The sequence below is a fragment of the Arachis ipaensis genome, chromosome B6, assembly GCF_059453495.1.
Source record: "Arachis ipaensis isolate K30076 ecotype BB chromosome B6, ASM5945349v1, whole genome shotgun sequence".
Lineage (NCBI taxonomy): Eukaryota > Viridiplantae > Streptophyta > Magnoliopsida > Fabales > Fabaceae > Arachis > Arachis ipaensis.
Genome location: NC_142441.1, coordinates 18,943,722 through 18,953,088, shown reverse-complemented (window position 1 = coordinate 18,953,088; position 9,367 = coordinate 18,943,722). Strand labels below are relative to the sequence as shown.

At 34.9% G+C, this 9,367-nt stretch overlaps 1 pseudogene; it reads right to left on the bottom strand.

The window, feature by feature from the left end:
* Positions 1 to 7,871: 7,871 nt before the first annotated feature.
* LOC107646386 (uncharacterized) lies at positions 7,872 to 8,965 on the bottom strand (annotated as a pseudogene).
* Positions 8,966 to 9,367: the final 402 nt, after the last annotated feature.

The following is a 9,367-nucleotide window of genomic DNA, read 5'->3' as shown; positions in this document are numbered from 1 at the left end:
GGCCTATTTGTTAGATTCGAACTCGATCCTAGAACCAATAAAACCTATACACTTTTGGACCACAATTATATCGGATAAAAACCGGGACGTTAACATTACCTTCTTGTAAGCTAGCATGTGAAAATATTCAAATTTCCAATACTCCAACTATTATTTGACATAATAAAATTTACTTAGAAAAATATAACAAAAACCAACTATTCCTTAAAATTAAAGTATAACCACAATCAATACTAATATTGTCTAATAACACCAAATATTTAAATCAATACAAATAACACAATATTATATATTAATTTAAAGTCTTATGCATTTTAAACATAAAATATTAACTTATAGTCTTATAATAACTAATAACACAAAATATTAAAGTTTACAATACTTAAATTCCACATAAGAATAGGCATCATGCATCACTAATAACACAAAATATTAATTGTGTATGATAATCGGACCATTGAGCCGAATTCGAGTGACCCGAACCATAGTCCAGACCCGACCCAAAATAATGACCGAATATATTTTTAAGACCATTGTCCAATTCTAAACTTGATAAAATTATATCAAACTAGTATTTGAAAAATTCGGAGTCGGACCGAATCTTCGAATCGAGTCGAATCATCATGAACACCTCTAACGAGATTGGACATGGCTTGAAGAATCAGGAGTTCAGGACCCCTCGCACACGTGTGCACCAACCATGAATGCCATCAGAGGCACGCAATTTTGGATTTGACTTCAAAGACGGCTCAGTCCAGGGATTTTTTTGCATCATTAGTTGTTCTCTTCATTTATTTTATTTTGCATTTTTTTTGTCTCTATTTATTTTATTTTGTCTGGTTAAAGATATTTGTTAGAATTCTTCACAACTTTAATTTTTCTTTTAAACATATGAATTTTCTACAGTACATACATTAGCGAATTTTTTCCGGGTTTTTAACTTTTTATTAAAGGAAGATGTTAACATTCATTTGATTGGATGAATATAGTAATTTTCACGCATTTCTCTTTTTTCTGGATGAAATTGTTCCTCCTCTTTTTTATATTAATAAAATTATAATATAATTAATATTAGGTAGAAATTATTTTTAATATAAAAATAAAGATGATGTTTTAGTTGAATATTGCTATTTGAAATATATTATAATATTGTAGATATGTAAAAAAGATATCCAACATACATTTTGTGTGTTAGCCAAAATGTTGATACGTGTCCAACACGCCTTCTGTATGTTTTTAGGATGATGACTCTGTCTAACATGTACTCTGTGTATCGCTAGGATGATAACACGTGTCCAACACGTTGCGTGTTAATTCTCTACTTCTAAAATTCACCTACATGTAATTACATTAAATAATTCCATTTAGATATGTCTTAGCCAAAATATTGACACATGATAACATGTGTTTAACACGCACTTTGCATATTCCCAAAATAATGACACGTGTCTAACACGCAGATATATGTTGATTTTCTACCTACAAAATTTGCCTACTTATAATTACACCAAATAATTTTATTTTTAAAAAAACACCGATATTGTTTCATATAAAACAAATAGCCAATATCAGAATCACAAAGTAGTTGTTTCTTTAGCTTTTTCATTTTCTTTCTAAGTTTACCAAAAACTCATAAGATTAATTTGTACAAGTATATATTAAAGAAGAGTGAAGTTTCAATTTTGTACTCAACTTTCATGTCTCTAGTTTGCTGTAAACTTATTTTTGTCATATCCACAACTATGTGTTAATGCATTGAATTGTTTTAGTATATAAACAAATTAGAAAACAGCTTAAGATGCAGGCATGCATGCACGATGGTAGGTGATAGTAATAAATAAGAATTATTGTACACCATAGTCAAGGGTCACAACTCACACGTGACACACGTTATCGTTTTGAATGAACAAGTGCAACTTTTCCGGTCTCCCTTTATTGAAGGAAGTTCTATTTAGTATTTACATATGGAGTTATGCATAAGGCAAAAATATGATTAATATTTGACATCAATATCAATATATGTGGCATAGATGATAATTGATGTGTGGATTTAAGAAAATCTGGCATGCATGGGGGGCCGGTCTTCCCGACATTCACAACGTGTGTTGTTTGTACTATATATCTTCAGTCTACACATTTATAAGGTGGATTTTTTAGGCGGTGATTTTGTTGTTTTCTTCCTTTTCCTCTCCCACTTAACTAATAATGTGTGAATTTATGGATGGAAAGGCTTAGATGATGATATTGATGTTGCTTTCTTCTTTGCTCCTTTTATTTATTTATTTTTTTTTTGGAAAAGTAGACTTCAAAGATGAAAAATCGGATAAAGCATTTCGCTTTTTGAAAATGATGATCGATGAAACTAAGAAAACAAATCAAAGTACTAATTAATTAAAATGAATTAAGATATTTCAAAGTAAAAAAGTTGATAAAATTAATAATTAATTACACATTATATTTTAAAATTTTTATATAAATCAAATCAATTTTTGATTTATGCTATTTACATATTAATTCATAAATATATTGTACAAATAATATTTTATGTATAATTGATTCGATTTATGTTATTTTATGCACAAATTAACCATTTATTTATTATTTATTAATTTAAAATATAAATATCAATAAAAATATTTTTATTTAGATTTAAATAAAATATAAAAAAATAAAACAAATAAAAATTTAAATTTAAATTGTGTTTTAGTTCAAATTTAGAAAAATTATATTTTTAGAAATTTATAAATTTTTTTTAAGTGACTAAACTTATATATTTAAAATCAAATGATAAATAATTTCTAAAAATTTATTAAAAATTATCTTTTAATTCTTTAACATGTAAAAAATTATTATCGAGATTTTGGATGTTAAAAAAGTTATTATAAAGTATAAACCTCTAAAATAGCATAGAAATTAAAACTTAAACTTTTTTAGAGTCAGAAGTAGCATATAGTTATACAATATAAAAAAGACCAACTATATTTATACAATATATAATTTAAAAAATAATTAAAATATTATATCAATTAAATTATCATTTAATTTGTGAAATTAAGTGTAGAACAACGATATGATGACATTTATGTGTTACTTTTGTTCTACAGTTAATTTTACAAATTAAATGATAATTTAATTGATATAATATTTTATTTATTTTTTAAATTATATATTATATAATTATAATTGGTCTTTTTATATTATATAACTATTTGTTATTCTGACTCTGAAAAAATTAAAGTTATAACTCCTATACTACTTTAAAGGACTATATTTTATAATAACTTTTTTAATATCAAAAGTCCCAATAATGATTCTTTATATGCTAATGAGTCAAAGGATGATTTTAATAATTTTTTAAAATTGTTTATTATTCTGTTGTTTTAAATTTATAAGTTTGTAAGAATATAATTTTTTTGAAATTTGAATTAAATACAAAAGTTAGATTTGTATTCTTATTCGTTTTAATTTTTTTTATTTTATTTGAATTCAAATGGGGGATAATTTTTTATTGACATTTATGTTTCAGAGTTAATAAATAAACAATTAAATTTAAAGTAAAAAATGTCAATAATCTGTATAAGTAGTAAATCAAATTAAGCTGATTTGATTTACTGTGTATATGTTGTATCAGTAGTAAATCAAATCAACATGATTCGATCTACTACTTGTATATAATAGGTTTAATTACCTTATAGTTTTACCAAATTTTTAATTAGTTCCCTATACTTTTTTTTCTTTTCAATTGGATCATTAAACATTAAATTTTTTTTCAATTTAGTCCCTGCCAAAACAAAACCGTTTAAAATAACAGAATATTCTACTCAAAAATCAGATATTCTCATAATTAAATTAGAATAACTAATTAAACCCACTGTTATTTTTACAAAATACCAAAACAGCTCTTGACATTTTGTCCCAAAATTAAAGAATCCTAGCCAGCGGTTGTCTTCTGAAATTAGTGGTGTTTCTCCTCCGTTCCTCCATCTGCATCGTCGTCGTCGTCATCCTTGGAGGCGTGAGCGTTCGTCGTCGTCGTCGTCCATCGTCCTTGGTCTACGCTGCATTGCTCTACGCTATTCGTGAGTCTACTCTGCTCTGCTCCGTGGCACTCCCGTAGCTACCGTCACGCTCCCTCGCCGTGCCTCGCGCTCCGTGGCGCTCCTGTGGCTCCTGTCGCCCTCCCTCAAAATATCGCACTCCCGTGGCTTTTGTCAGAAGAACCACTATTCAATGGGAAGACAGAATTTGATCGGCTTGATAAGGTATATATTAGATGTCATTTTCTAATGTAGCAGGTCATTCTCACCCTTGTATTTTTCTTTCCTTTTAACTTCTTATCCCTTGTGTAACTTGACCCTAAATGTGGTTGCTAGTCCAATGATATTTTCTCTCCCTTTTTTTAGCAGATTTTTAAGATTCTTGGCGAGCGAAACAATTTGACCCGAGTTCTCAAAATTACCTGGAGTCAAGGTCAATTTTGTTAAGAACCAGTGAGTACTTTTTATTTCCTTTATTTAAGACATTGTTTGTTTGACTACACTGTTCTTATGTTTTGTTACTGTTTTTCCAGGCTTCCAACTTTGGGTGGTTCTGATCTGGCTATCTGGTCTCTCTTGGTGATTTGTCCTATTTCTGAGCTTTTTGGTTTGTATTGACAATTGGACTATTGGCTATCACATTGTTTCTAAAGTATTATAAAACATGAATAAAAAATCTATTTTTATGTGCAGCGGATTACGGCTGAAGCTACTCTCAATCATGAATGGTTCCATGAAGTTCCTGTTTCCAAGAGTAAAGAATTTAGAGTAAATTATCAATTATGCCCCCGAATTTCTAAAACGCTGACATAAATACCCCTAATATTTATTAACGACAATCATACCCTTGAAAAATTTAAAAACGGAACAAATCGGCCCAACTGTGAGGAGAACCCTTCTCCGTTAAACGGAGCTTGGTGATGTGGCAAACGGAAGTCCAACATGGCATCCATATTAGGCTCTCAATCCCTTCTCTCCCTTATATAGTGTTAGGTGAGAACGTTTTCCCCAATTTGAGCAGCAAGCAAAACCCTAACCAGAGCCATGCATGGTGGAAGCAGAGTCATGTCAAATTGTAATCGAAAGACACAGTGGATGGAAAATTGTAGCTCTGAAGGGCTCGAAGAACATGTGAACAAGCCATATGATGGGACATGCTTCTGCCGTCTTCAGGTGGTGGCCTTGAAGTTGAAGACGGGGAGAAACCCAGGAAGATGGTTTTTCAGGTGTCCTCTGTGGAAGGTATGTATGATTTTTCTGCTTCATTTGTCCCCCCTCCCCCCGATTGAGAATTGAGCTTGATGAACTGTATCTGTGTTGGGCAGACGAAGAACACTGGGTGCCGTTATTTTCAGTGGATGGATGAATCTATTGAGGAATCTGCTGGGGTGGAAGAATCCTCCAATAATGACACAGTAGTATGCAATGCATGTGAAGTCTTGAAATGGAGGTTTACCAGTATTGAGACTGAGGCGACACGCATAGATGGAAAGATGTTGATAGAGCAGATGAAGAGAGTTGAATTGCTTGTGTGTTTCATTCTGGGTGGAGTTGTACTGAGTTTATGTATGAGTTTGATTTGTTTGGTTATATAGGACAAGGGATGACTGTAGGACAGGGTTTATTAATGAATGTTAATTGTTATTGTTGCTTAGAAGTTATGTTGATATTGTTGTGGCTATTTAGTCACTTGTTGAGCAATTGGATCTGTGTCTTGAATTCGATTACATCACTAATAGAAGCATGAATTAAGTGAAGTGAATCTAACTAAAAAGGTAACTGAGATATGTTAACTAATTTCAAATAGACCTAAGAAATAAAAATTGGTAAAGGCACAAGATTAAGTAATTGGTCTGCATAACATTAAGCATTAGAACTAATTGTTCCATCCAAAATACTAGATACTGGCTAATCAGTCTTAATACCAGATATCAAAATACTAAAATTGTCCAATAAAAGGCAATAACCAACCATACTAAATATCAACATACAACCCAAAAACTACATAAACCACTGCAATTAAATATCAACTTATAACCCAAAAGATCAACTAATTATGCACCAAAGTTTCTCTCAAGATGGCTGATTTGGCATGAACTTTGAGAACCTAGAAGTGGTTACTTTAGATGCACCATTCATGGTTTCATTTGACACAAGTGGAGTCCTTGTGGAGTCTGAAACTCCTGAACCAACAGCAGCATTTGTAGAAGGTGCAACGGGCCTTATATGTGGGGACCTAAATGGTGGGTTGGGCCTTGGAGTGGCTGGTGGGCCTAGAGCTATGGGCCTAACATTGGGTTGGGCTGTTGGAACTGTAGATGTGGGCCTCATACTTGGCTAGGCTAAGGGGTGTCTCCTAATAGGCATCTTTACCCTGGATCTTTCCTTGCTAGTAGATGCAGCAGCAGCCGCAGCAGCATTGGAGGGAGTTTCAGATCTTGGTGCTCTCCTTGCAGGGTTGGATCTAGCAGCTCTCCCTCCTTCACCATGAGTTGTTGCCCCGGATGTGTTCATGTTGGCCTACAAGAAATTAAGTCTAATTAGTACATGTGAATTTACTGTAAACAGCAATTATTGAGAAATGAGCTACCTCTTCATCAGCTTCAGATTGTGGGTGGCCTTGGGTGAGCTCCTCTTCAACTGCATCCATGGTTTCTTCTCAAAACATCTCCTGCTCTGAGTCTGACATGTCTTGTAAGCCCCTGGGTGGCACAATTCCTCCTGTTGCTGGCTGACCTGCTTGAGGTGCTTGTTGTGCATCTTCATCTTCCTCAGCTGCAACACGAGTCTTCTTATCAGGACATGTCTTGGAATTATGTCCCACCAAAGCATCAACAGATGAGAATAGTCAATAGCAAGAGGCATTGAACAAGTGAGTTTTTATTTACCTTCTTGCAAAATTTACAACTTATTTTTTCATAGCTCCTCTTGATTTTGTACTGGCTCCCACTTTGTCTCTCTGATTCATGTCGTCCTCTCTTCTTTGTAGACCTTCCTATTGGCCTCTTATAAGGGGGAGGGAGACACGGCAGCCCTTCTGCATCAGCCCAATATTCTTGACTAGGGACAGTGTTGATGTGAAATTGGTATGTTCTATTGTATGATTCCATAGTCAGCCAATGGTGGGCATAATCTTTTGGTCGTTGATTTTTTCTTTGAATTGCAGCAACTCCATGATAGCAAGGCAGACCTGTCAGTTGCCACTTTCTACAAGTACAAGTCCTTTCGTGAGTGTTTACCGAACTGTTCGACCATGCCTTCTAACTTCAAAGACATTGTGCTCATCGTCTCCCACCCATTGAGCTTCCCAGTAATTTCCTTCCTTCTTTTCCTTCTCCAATCTGCTGGTTTGGATAGGCGCCAGTTTACCCGTGTAGGTCATGAGTGCATCTTTGTGCATAGCCATAGTCTTCATGAGGTAATATCTAATCTCCTCTAGCATGGTTATGATGCTCTTGCCTCTTAGCCCCACCATGGTTGCATTAAGTGACTCCGCATTGTTGTTCGTTATGTTATCCACTTTAGGCCAAGTGGAGAATCTTGATCTTGACCAAGTTTCTTGCTCATTCTTAGACAGATATTCCCAAGCAGAAGTATTAATTCTCTTGATGGCATCCATACCTTCATTAAATTTCTGATCAGTCAGTGCCCTTGCACATTGAAATAGCAACTGTTTAAGTTCTAGGTCTTTCCAACGCTTGTTAAAATTCCTCCACATATGCATAGTACAGAACCTGTGTTTAACCCCTGGAATAACTTATTGTAGAGCAGGTATTAGCCCCTGTAAATAACTAAGTTAGACATAATATACTATAAAATAATTGTACACACAATTTAAGGGCTAACCTTCTGTTTGTCAGACATGAAGTGCCAGTCGAATTGCCTATGATCCCCGATATCTTCCAACAAATACTCTAGGAATTCTTTCCAATTGGTCGTTGTTTCTGCATCAACTACTCCATATGCAACTGGGAATAGATGATTGTTAGCGTTCTGAGCAACGGCTGTAAGTAGCTGCCCCCCAAAATAACCCTTCAAAAATGCTCCATCAAGGCATAGGAAAGGCCTACATCCTTGCTTGAATCCCCTTTTGCAGGCATCTAGACAGATGTATAGACTTCTAAACTTAGGCAGACCCTCTTGTTGTGGGGTTGTGCTCATACGGCAAGTGGATCCTGGATTGGCCTTACACAGCTCAGTCAAGTAAGTCCTTAACTTCAAATATTGTTCCTTCTCTGTTCCCTCGATGACATCCTTAGCCTTCTCCATTGCCCTAAACATCATCCTCTCTCCGACATAGATATCAAACTCAACTTTGAACATATCTCGAGCCTCTCTATGGGACAAGTTAGGACATACCCTAATCTTGCTAATCAACTCCTCGGCCACCCATTTACAAGTGACTAACCTGCTTTTATTACTCCTAGGATATGTATGCTCATCGACCAATATTTTTATTTGGTAACTAGGTGGCTGGTTTCTCCTTGGACAGTAAACTTCCCATGGACAAGTTTCATTGTAACAGATGACCCTGTACCTATGTGGTTCAACCTTGAGAAAAAAATGCTTCTCTCCCCATCTGAATACTATACTTCCTGACTGCATCCTTAAACTGCTTCATCGTGCCATACTCCATCCCTAACTCCAGTCTAATTTTGCCAAACTTTGTATCAGGATTATGCTGAGGAAATACTGGATTTTCATCCTCAGAATTAGAACCTGGTGGGGTGTGCAGTTCTTCAGAATGATACTGATATTCAGTAGGCTCTTCATCATGATCATTTGGGTTAGGAACAACCACCCTTTGCGGCCTGATTCTCTTCCCTAGGTGGCAGAATCCTCTGGCCAGATGGACGGGGTCTTCGATGAATCCTCCGACCTTGAACCCCACAAGAGGCATCCTCATCTAATTCAACAACATTACGCATTCCTAGTTTAAGGTTATTAATTAGCGGACAGTTTATGGCAAATACATTTACAATCCAAAAAAAAAACAACATTACTACTAGGATCTACAATTCATATACTAACCAGCATGTGCATCACTATTGTTTTGTGGTGCAGGTTGATCTCTACCAGATGGTGGGGGCCTCGCATGTTTCTTCCTGTGTTTTCTTCCCCTGCCATCAACTTCTTCACGATTAGATAGCCTCTCATGGTCTTCAACATGTGTCTGCTGATTGTCTCCTAAATTGGGGGCCTCATTTTCAATTGTTCCAGCCTCAGTTTGATTAGAAAGATTTTCAGTACCAGCCTCCTCTGGCAATGCTTCATCATACCCCCCGTTGTTCAATGTTGGTTCATCCTCTTCTTGTTGTTGCTCCTCGTGC